The sequence below is a fragment of the Arvicola amphibius genome, chromosome 11 (assembly GCF_903992535.2).
Source record: "Arvicola amphibius chromosome 11, mArvAmp1.2, whole genome shotgun sequence".
NCBI classification, from domain to species: domain Eukaryota; kingdom Metazoa; phylum Chordata; class Mammalia; order Rodentia; family Cricetidae; genus Arvicola; species Arvicola amphibius.
Window position 1 is genome coordinate 33,806,079 of NC_052057.2, and position 10,204 is coordinate 33,816,282.

Sequence of the window (10,204 nt, forward strand, 5' to 3'; positions counted from 1 at the left end):
CTGTGACTCAGGCTCTCCTGTGCTCTCTGAAGAGGCTAGCAAATGAAAACTGAAAGGGGGAAGAATAGAAAAAGAAGAAAAGAGGAGGGGAGAAAAGAAGAAAGGAGGAGGGTGTGAGAGCTGTACTCATAAACTAACACTAGGTATTAGGTAAAAAGGGGATAAATGTGAAGGGGCGATGCCATCGAGCCTGGTGCAGTCTGCTGATTACTGGTCGCAGCCTCAACCATGGTGGTTTCTTTTGCTAGCTTCCCTCTTCCTTCCAACGGAGAGTTACACAGCACAAAGCAGATTATCTGACTATGGATATGGGAAGTTTGGGTGAAAGAGTCTGGGACAAGTGGATTCTTCTTATTTTCTGTAACAATATGACAGTGTGCGCAAGAGAACAGTTAATCGTGATCCTAAAATCTCACGCTCTGCCATGCACAGGTCCAGATATGCTCTAACACTGTTAGAAGCACATTAGTAGGGGGCAATATTACAAATGATTTTTAGCTTTTTGTGTCTTTTATTAGTTTATAATATACTTAATTTCATTTTGGCATCAAAGAAACACATAACATGTTTTAATTTTAAAATTCTAGGTTAAACACCTCCATTACTCCTAACCAACTGATTTGGCTATCTTGTTCATCTTGGAAAATTATGTGACAAGCCTTGTTAGAAGAAGACAGAATGAATGAATCCCTTAAGGAACAACAGAGAGAAAGAGACAGAAATCAGAAGGAGGCTAATTGGAGGAGATTAAGGGCATCCTTAGACGATGGTGTGCACGGTCCAGTGTGCCATTCTCAACAGGCAGGTTTAGTGATTAAAATCCACTGACTGGAGAAAGTGTTCTTTAAATGTGGTAAAATTATGTTTTAGCTATCCAAAGTGATCCTCTAGATAGTCTCGCTTTCTTTAAAGCATAACCATGCGGTCCACATCCAAGTCATACTCCTGGGCTGAGCACAATTCTGGGTAGCAGTGGTGTTTGTTTGACAAATGCCCGAGGAAATGGGAGCACAAATAAGGACCAGAGGATCTAATATTCGTGTAGTCTTTCTATAGAAATGAGAGGCATCCCAGAAATAATTAAATGGGTTGCTTTAAACTTTAAAGTGCTTAAGCTGAAACTATACATTTGAATCCCAGACTTTATTGCATTAGCCTGTTATCTTCTTAACTTGGCTACTGTTGACTCAAAGACAGTGAATATAGCATAGGGTATCTCTCTCCTCTCTCTGTCTCTGTCTCTGTCTGTCTCTGTCTCTGTCTCTCTCTGTCTTTCTCTCTCTCTCTCTCTCTCTCTCTCTCTCTCTCTCTCTGTGTGTGTGTGTGTGTGTGTGTGTGTGTGTGTGTGTGTTTGTGATTTATTTAATGAAATTGAGTTAGGAACACAAATATGAAAAACTTTGCCTATCACAGCTACACTAACTGCCATTTTGAGATCTATGACACTTATTTCCCATGATGAGTCTGAATCAGGAAGTGGGTCACCCTAAAGCATTATCATCTCAGTCATCTGTGTGGTTTCAGAAGTACTTAGAAAGTTAGTCAAAAGCAACCAACAAATTCTGCTGTATGCTGAAAGGAATCTCATAGGCAGAGTTCAACCTCTTGGTATTATTCCATCTTACAATTCAAAAGAAAAAGAAAAATTCAATAATTGCACATTAAAAACAAGCATCATATTAAGACATTTAATTCAGAAAAACTAAAGAAAATAAATATCAGTAGAAGGTCACAACCAAAGAAGGGAAGCCTAATATTGAAGTAAGCAATGATTTTATATACAATATTATTTTAAAATGTTTTTTAATACCATGTAATTAAACTAAAACCTTTGTTATTGAAAGGCAGGGCAACTTATCCATTATTAATGAAAATAGTCTGTCTCCGTTGCTTCACAGTGAGTTTCTAGAAATACTAACGCCACCGAATGCCCACAGGTGGTAAGCATTAAATGTGGGTGTCAATTTGGCATAGGATGCAAATGAAGGGCTCTATCTACTTTTAGAGAAGTTGAATTGAATGATGTCTATCGTCCTTACCATCATCTTCACAGATTACATTCAAAAGTGTTTCTGGAACTTCTGGGGGAGCTTGGGGTTCATCCATTAATAAACCTTAAGTCCCAGCCACCACCCCTCTCTGGGTGTTGTATGTGTGTATGCTATGCGTATGTTTCTATGTGTATATTGCATTATGCGTATTATGTTTGCCGGTTCTCACCTTCAGCCTTGCTTGAGTGGAAGATTGTTGGTGTTCACCTCTTCACATATGCTAGTGTACTTGTCCCCTGAGTTTCCAGGCATCCCCTATCTCCACCTCCTATCTCACCATAAGAGTACAGGGATTACGGACCCACACGACAGCTTTACCTTGGTTCTAAAGATGCAAGCATATGCCTTCACACTTATTTGGCAAGTGTTTTACTAAAGAGGCATCTCTTTGGTTCCTTTTTTTATGAGTGTAGCATATAGGTGTGCATGTGTGCAACTGGATGCATGAGCACATGTATGCTCATGCACATGGAGACCAGAGGTCACTGTTCAGTTCCTTTAACGGTCACTCTCTCTCCACCCAATCTTTTTTTTTTCTCTTTTTTTTTTCATGGTTTATTTTTTTATATTTAAAAATTTCTATCTCCTCCCCTCCTTCTCCCCCTTCCCTCCCCTCCTCCTCCCCCTTCCCTCCTCTCCCCTCCACCCATACCTCCCCTCCCTCCCTCTCCAGGCCAAGGAGCCATCAGGGTTCCCTACTCTATGTTAAGACCAAGGTCCTCCCAAGTCCCCCCAGGTCCAGGAAGGTGATCGACCAAGCTGAGAAGGCTCCCACAGAGCCCGTCCATGCAGAAGAATCAGAGCCCAGCGCCATTGTCCTTTGCTTCTCAGTCAGCCCCCACTGTTGGCCATATTCAGAGAGACGGGTTTGGTCACATGATCCATCAGTCCCATTCCAACTGGAGTTGGTGATCTCCCATTAGTTCTGTCCCACTGTCTCCATGAGTGAACGCACCCCTCACGTTCCTGACTTTCTTTCTCATGTTCTCTCTCCTTCTGCTCCTCATCAGGACCCTGGGAGCTCAGTCCAGTACTCCAATGTGGGGCTCAGTCATTTTCTTCATCTATCGCCAGGTGGAGGTTCCCTCACGGTCCTGACTTTCTTTCTCATGTTCTCTCTCCTTCTGCTCCTCATCAGGACCTTGGGAGCTCAGTCCGGTGCTCCAATGTGGGGCTCTGTCATTTTCTTCATCTATAGCCAGGTGGAGGTTCAGTCCAGATGGAAGTTCAGGGCTCAGGATCAGGGATTCCAGGCAGCCCAGGGACGCCGCCCGGACAAAAGGGCCAAGGTGGGGGCAGGGCGGGATGGACTATCACACAGCGAACCTGGCAGCACAATCTGAAGGAGCCCGCACTCCCTTGCAGGAATCCTCAGACCTGCCTGGAGGCCAGCGTCTGACCCCTTTGGGTGGATGGCCTTAGTACAGGAGCAGGACACCTGAAAACACTAGGGAAGGCTTGGGAGAGGCAAGGACATGAGACTCTCCACCCAATCTTGAGTGCAGTGTGTGTGGTGTATACATGACCCCAACCAAGGCCAGAAATTGATATCAAGCATTTTCCTTTATCGATCTCCACCTTATTTTTGAGACACGGTCTCCTACTGAATCAGGGGCCCACCATTTGGATGGACTGATTGACCAGTGAGCTCTGGAGATCCTCCTATTCTGTTGCTGGTCTCTCAAACTACTGAGCCTGATGTTTGTGGGTATACATGTTTGTGCATCAAGTTCATTATCCTCTGAAATATCTCTTTATCCCCTTCCACATTATCTTTTGTGATGGGTTTTGGTGTGCAAGAATTGTCTGTATTCTGTCAATCATGTTCTAAATAAACGCTGATTGACTGATAGCCAGGCAGGAAGTATAGGTAGGAAAACCAGACAGGAAATAGAGGCGGATCAGAGAGAACAGGAGTATTCTTGGAAGAAGGAAGCTCTTTCCGCAGTCCTGCCCAGATCACCAAAGAAGCAGGATGTAACCTGCCTCGCTGAAAAAGGTACTGAACCATGTGGCTAACATAGATAAGAATAATGGGATATATACGTTACAAGAGTAAATAAGAAGCCTGAGCTAATGGGCCAATCAGTTTATAACCTAATGTAGACTCTCTGTGTGATTTTCTCTGGAACTAAAGGGCTGGGGGACCGGGCGGGACAGAAACCCCAACAAGTCTGGCCCTCATGTTACAGGGTTTTCTCACTGAACTCAAGGTCATGGACCAGCTGAGATGGTCAGAAAGCTCCGGTGATCCACCTGTGTCCCAGCAGTAAGTTACAGAATACACAATACCACTTCTTTTTTTTTCTCTCTCTTGGTTCTGAGGATTCAAATGCAAATCATTATGTTTGCACATCAAAAACTTCACTGACTGAGTCATCTCTCCCCATCCTCAAAACCCTTTCATTTTTTGATTTCCATGGAAGTCATTGACTTCTGTGTATGCCTTCAAAAGTACATGAGAAGGTTGTTCTTATTGGAAGGCATCAGGTGCTTAGGAAGTACTAACCAATTAAAAAAGGAAAACTTCACTGGATACCCAGTATCTTTTCTATAGTGGATATTGGAACTGTCTTCCTTACCTTCCAGTGGCTTGTAGTCTAACGGAAAACACAGCAATGTAGGAAAGAGTGTGAAAACACCTTCACAGAAGTCCTTAATAGATTTATCAGCATGCAGCACAGATAGTTAGAATGGGGAGAGCGGTTAGTGCCAGCAAAGACTTCACACGACATCTAGGAACGGAACCAGAAATGAATGCATTACAATAGGAAGAAATAGCATGAGCAAAATCCCAGAGCCATGTGAAAGCCAAGAGAACTGGGATGTGAATGGAGCCTATGGGGCAATGGGGAATGAGGAGTGCTGGGAAGAGAGATGCTCACAGAAGGGATGCTGATCAGGAGGCTGAAATCACAATATATGCTGGGACCATGAGCAGCACTGGGAGAAATTGAGCAATGAATCTGCTCGTGAGATCAATGTTGTTGAAAAACTATTTTGAGGCATCTAAGAAAGAACAGAACCCCAAGAAACTTGAAGTTGTATTTAAAATGTATTTTTCTGTCCCAATTTTGGCTAAGTTCATTGGTAAGCTTTTATTTCCAAAGCTACAGTCTTCATTTCAAGTAGTTTGTACCCAACATTGTAAAAGAAAGGGATCTTAAATAAAATAAAAGGCAACTCAATGTAACGTTTTATTCCCTTTCTGTAACATAATACTCCTTGAATCTCCTAGTGTTAGATACACTCATGTTTTCTCAATAATTCTTTCGCATTATGTAAAGAAAGTTAACCAAAGTGATTCTGATGGAGGGGGTAGCAAACTTTAGACTAAAAAATAAGTTACTGTAAGCACTGAATTATATATGTTTAAGCAGTCATTTAAAAAATGATTCCATCATAAAAAACAGAGAAATTTGCATCCAAAAAAGTTTGAAACTCCGTACATTCAGTAGGAACACTGTTCTTTTGCTCCTAAACATTCTCAAATTGTGTATATCACTGAGCTAGCTTTCCTCAGAAGAGTCTTGGATTTTTTTATATATAATTTTAAAGTATTATGACTGTATTGTTTTCCTTTCTTTATAAACAGATTATGTTCTTTTTAATATCTTAACTTGATTAAAAGCATTCCTAAGGTAGTTTACATACTTCAGAAAACTGTGACACCTTTAAAAATTCAAACTGTCAAAATAACATTAATTTAAAATGTAGAAAATTCCAGTTGCTTTTCATATTGCTTAGAAACATCAAATGTCAACATACTAGAAAGGACCACTCTTCTAAATTACTAGCCTACATTTCAAATCACTGACATAATCTTAAGTAAGGTTAGAACTCCAACAGTACAGCATGTTCCTTCACAACACATAAAAGTTGCTGGGCTTGGTGGTGTACGGCCACACTCTCAGAACTCAAGAAGGGTGGTTGCAAGTTCAAGGCCAGCAGGATCTATGTAGGGAGACCCAGGCAAGCCAAGCTAGGGTTATACAGTAAGATCTTGTCTCAAACAGACAAAAAGGTCCACACAAAGTTAAAACTCTTAACTTGCTGACTCAAAGTATCTTCCTGAAGTTCTCTACATCGTCACAAATAAAGGAAGAGATGCAGGCCAGCAGGGCTCAAGATGCTGCTGAGGCTGGACTGTACAACTATGTGTAGATAGCAGCATTATTAGAGGAATCACATTAGAGGGGACAAGTACAACTTCAGTCATTAAGGAATATTAAAAATAAAGAAAAAAAATAAAATAAAATAAATACATGTGAACAAGACACATATTTTTTCTAAATTCTAGTATTCAAAGTACAAACATTCTTGAGAGCGTCCTAACTTATAAAATCCTTATTATATGTAAAGCTTATGTACAAAAACAAAACAAGACTATCACACAGTCTTAGACAGGCAGGTAGGTGTTAAAGTGCTGTTGTCATGATGATGTCAGTCCCTTTCTAAAATGGCTTAATGGTTTATGAAACACTCAGCTGTTTAAACCTTAATAAAATCCCCACGTGATGCAGCACTACACAGTGCAGAATCTGACTCGATGAAGTGATTTCTGTGAGGTATTTATTTAGTTGTTTGCTTTTTAGAGGGGGTTTACTGAGAAGAACTGAGTTCCCTTACTAGTAACAGAGTTCTTCCACAAATGACAGATGTTCTAACATCTGCGGGAGAACCACAGCACTCTTTTAAAGGAGATATACTTTGCTAAAGGTACAACCTTTTTAAAATGTATTCCTTTTTAAAGCCAGCATGTCTATAAGAAAATCACCTATGATTTTCAAGTGAAAATAATGGGAAACCAGGGCACATTCGAGTTGTGGAGGAGCCCTACAGGATTTGGGGAATCTTATTTCTAGGTTTTACTATCCACATCTGTAAGAGTTACAAAGAACTGCACAGTTACGTTGGGTCAATAGAATCAAAGTAAACCTACGGTCTTGACAATGGGACTGAAACTCCCTGCTGTTTCAACAGTGTTTTACATTTTTTTAAGCCTTTTTTCAAGCTTACCTTGGCTATATATACAGAAGCCTAAAAAGATTCATAACTCATGTAAATTTTCACATTCAACTTTTATCCTTCTAATGAACACATTTAAAGTTATATTTCACATATAATATTAGTATGAATCATGATTTTAAAAGTGTTTTAATTGTAGGTAGAAAAAGCTTAAAGCCTAGCTTGTGTTATTTCCCTTGTAGAGAATCAAAACACATTTCACAAATATGGAAGGAGGAAGATATGACAGGGAAGGAAGAGTTGGAGGGATTAATATGACGAGCATATATTGCATATATGTGAGATTTTCAAAGATGAAAATAAGAATATAAAAATATATAGAAAGTGTGAAAGGGAAGCACAATAGAATTACTTTCTCTTCCTAATGAGATCCACGCGTGGCTAATACCATTTATAGATACATTAAAAATCACTAGAATTATTATTTTGAGTTTGTAAAAATAGGCATCCATACTAATGAAAACAAAGGCACTTTTTAAATGCTTAATTTCATGCATGTGTGAGTGAGCAAGTGAGTGAGTGAGTGGGTGGGTGGGCAGGTAGGTGTGGGGATGGGGGTGTGCAAGTGCCTTCCAAGGTACACATGTGAAGGACAGAGGACAGTTTGTGTGAGTCAGTGCTCTCCTATCACCATGGATTATAGATGCCAAAAGTCAGATCCTCAGACTTGTGCAGCAATGGTTTACTTGCTAAGCTATCTCACAGGCCTTGAACACAAGTTGCTTCAAAAGAATACAAGGTAATAAAATTATATTAAAAAGAAATTATGTATGTGATTATTTGGGGGTAGCTAGTAATCCTTTGTAGTATCACATATACATGTAATTTAAATAGAATTAAATGCATAATATCTTTTTACATAATAAGAAGCAAAATAATTTTAGCTTCATCATACTTATAGGTATAGTACTACATCGCAGGAAAAGAAGCTTAATATTACATAGTTTCAAAATCTCTTATGTGTCTGTGTGTAGCAATTAAAACAGTTACAACTTATATGCAATATGGGAAAAATAAGATAAATCTGAACTAGGAAAAGAAAAAGTTACAAGATCTTCACTGAGTTATACAAAATTATAATACTATAAAGCTTGTCCCACAGAAGAACAAGGTGATCTCTGGAGTTACAAGGCAGTGAATTCAGAATTATAAAAAGGAAATATTACTTCACGATCTTTAGTTAACCTGTAGCTGCAGTTCCATAGGTTGCCATAAAATCAAATTCCGTGGTTGAATTTAAAAGCTGGATAATTTTATAGCCACTCATAACATCAGGGTTCAGGTCCAGCACCTTCAGTGGCTGGAACAGAATGATCGTACAAATAGACTATAAGTTAAGGCGGTAGGTGGTATGAGGCGTGGCCTTAATAGTTAAATATTGGTTTCTTGCAGCTAAAGGACAGCTGCCATGTAGGTCTTGCATAGACATACATGAAAGCAATAATGAAGGATAGAGGCCCCAGAAGCTGCCTGTGCAAGTCTAAATTTAATCATGCCCTATGAAATCTGCCCGTCCATTTCAGACCCACGTGCATAGAAGGCCTGCACCTTGACAGAATACTGGTATCATCAGGTGGGTGCTAGAATTTGCTGGTTCACCCTAAGTGAGCTTCCATTTCCAAGTGGAAGTTTTGCTGTCCCCAGTATCCTCTATTCTCCTCTGCAAGGTGTTTAGCTTACGACATTTCCTGTATGCATCACCTATGCATCACCTATTTTAAAAATAGTGCCTTCTCTATGAAAATATTTAAATTGCTTTTAAAATATTGCCCTTTCATCTTTCAATATTTTTAAATTGTCATTGCTTATATCTGTGCCTTCACCTTCTGCCTCTCTAAACTGGAGTGCTATTCCTGGATCTTCTTGTTTAGAGGGTCCATTTTAATTCAGGGTTTTTCAGCAAGTTATCTGTGCTGTGCCGTTCTCAGATAAAAAATAACAATTCAAACCACCATCACCGCCCAGCATGTACATGCAAACATTGTATGTATTTCTAGTATTTAACTATTTCAGAATTTTAAAAAACATATTATCGTATTTATACTTCCTTTTGCTCAAATCTCTTTTAGAATGAAACAAATCATAAAGAGGAGCTATTTCCAAGTCATCTGTGGTGTGGTTTACAGTATTTCTTCTGAATCTGCAATGTGCAAATTGCTTGATATATACCTATGACATAAATGAAAATTTGAATGAATGTGGTTTAATGTTCATATGGGGGCATACTTTTTTGAGTAATTACTAAGAATTACGTTCTGGTACACATGTTACTAACATTTTAAATATGGTTTTTATATGTCTTCCAGCTAGCAATTGCTCTTTCTTACTACTGAAATTTATAATTCTTAAAACTCATAAAAGAAAGCATACCTCCAAAAATGTTGTTCTTAGATCCAGTATTCATATAAAGAAATAATACTGCAATAAAAATAAGTAAAAGACTTCTGATAATACCCTTGTTTTAAACACAATTTTCTGGTTGTTTCTGGGCAGGGTTGACTGAAGCACCAAAAATATCATTTTGTTAACCTGCTTCTTCCATCTAGTGGCAAAAAGCAGTAAGAAACAATGTATTTCAAAAAAACAAAATGAGCAAATAGTTCTAAATGTTGTTTTAGGAAATTCTGAGAGTGGGCATTCGGCATCCAATGTTTACTTTTAAGCACACAACAATTTGAGCAGATTGACAGTGTTCAGATAGTGGCACCTGTCAAAGTTGCTTAAAATCATGCAAATTCTTGCACGTTCTCACAAAGACTGTAGGGCGAGATGTAAAGTTTTATAACACTCCACATTAAACTAGGATAGATTTGTTTATGAATATATAGTCAACATTCAGGAACAAGTTGTTGGCTAACTTTAGAATTCCACGATTTTCTTTGCTGAGTCCTTTGCTATGATTCCATGCTATTGTAGCTCTTAGGAGGATCAGCATGAATCCCAAAACTGAACAGTCTCATTGGCCTTGCCTCTGAAGAAGCTTTTGTACTAATAGGCAGGAAAATACTTGATGACCTGAGGCAAGGAGTTCCTGGAAGAGGGAGGCAGAGGTCAAAGGAGACAGGATCAGCTACTGTGCTATGACAAAGACGTTAATGAAACAGTATTTACAATGTGAATAGCAT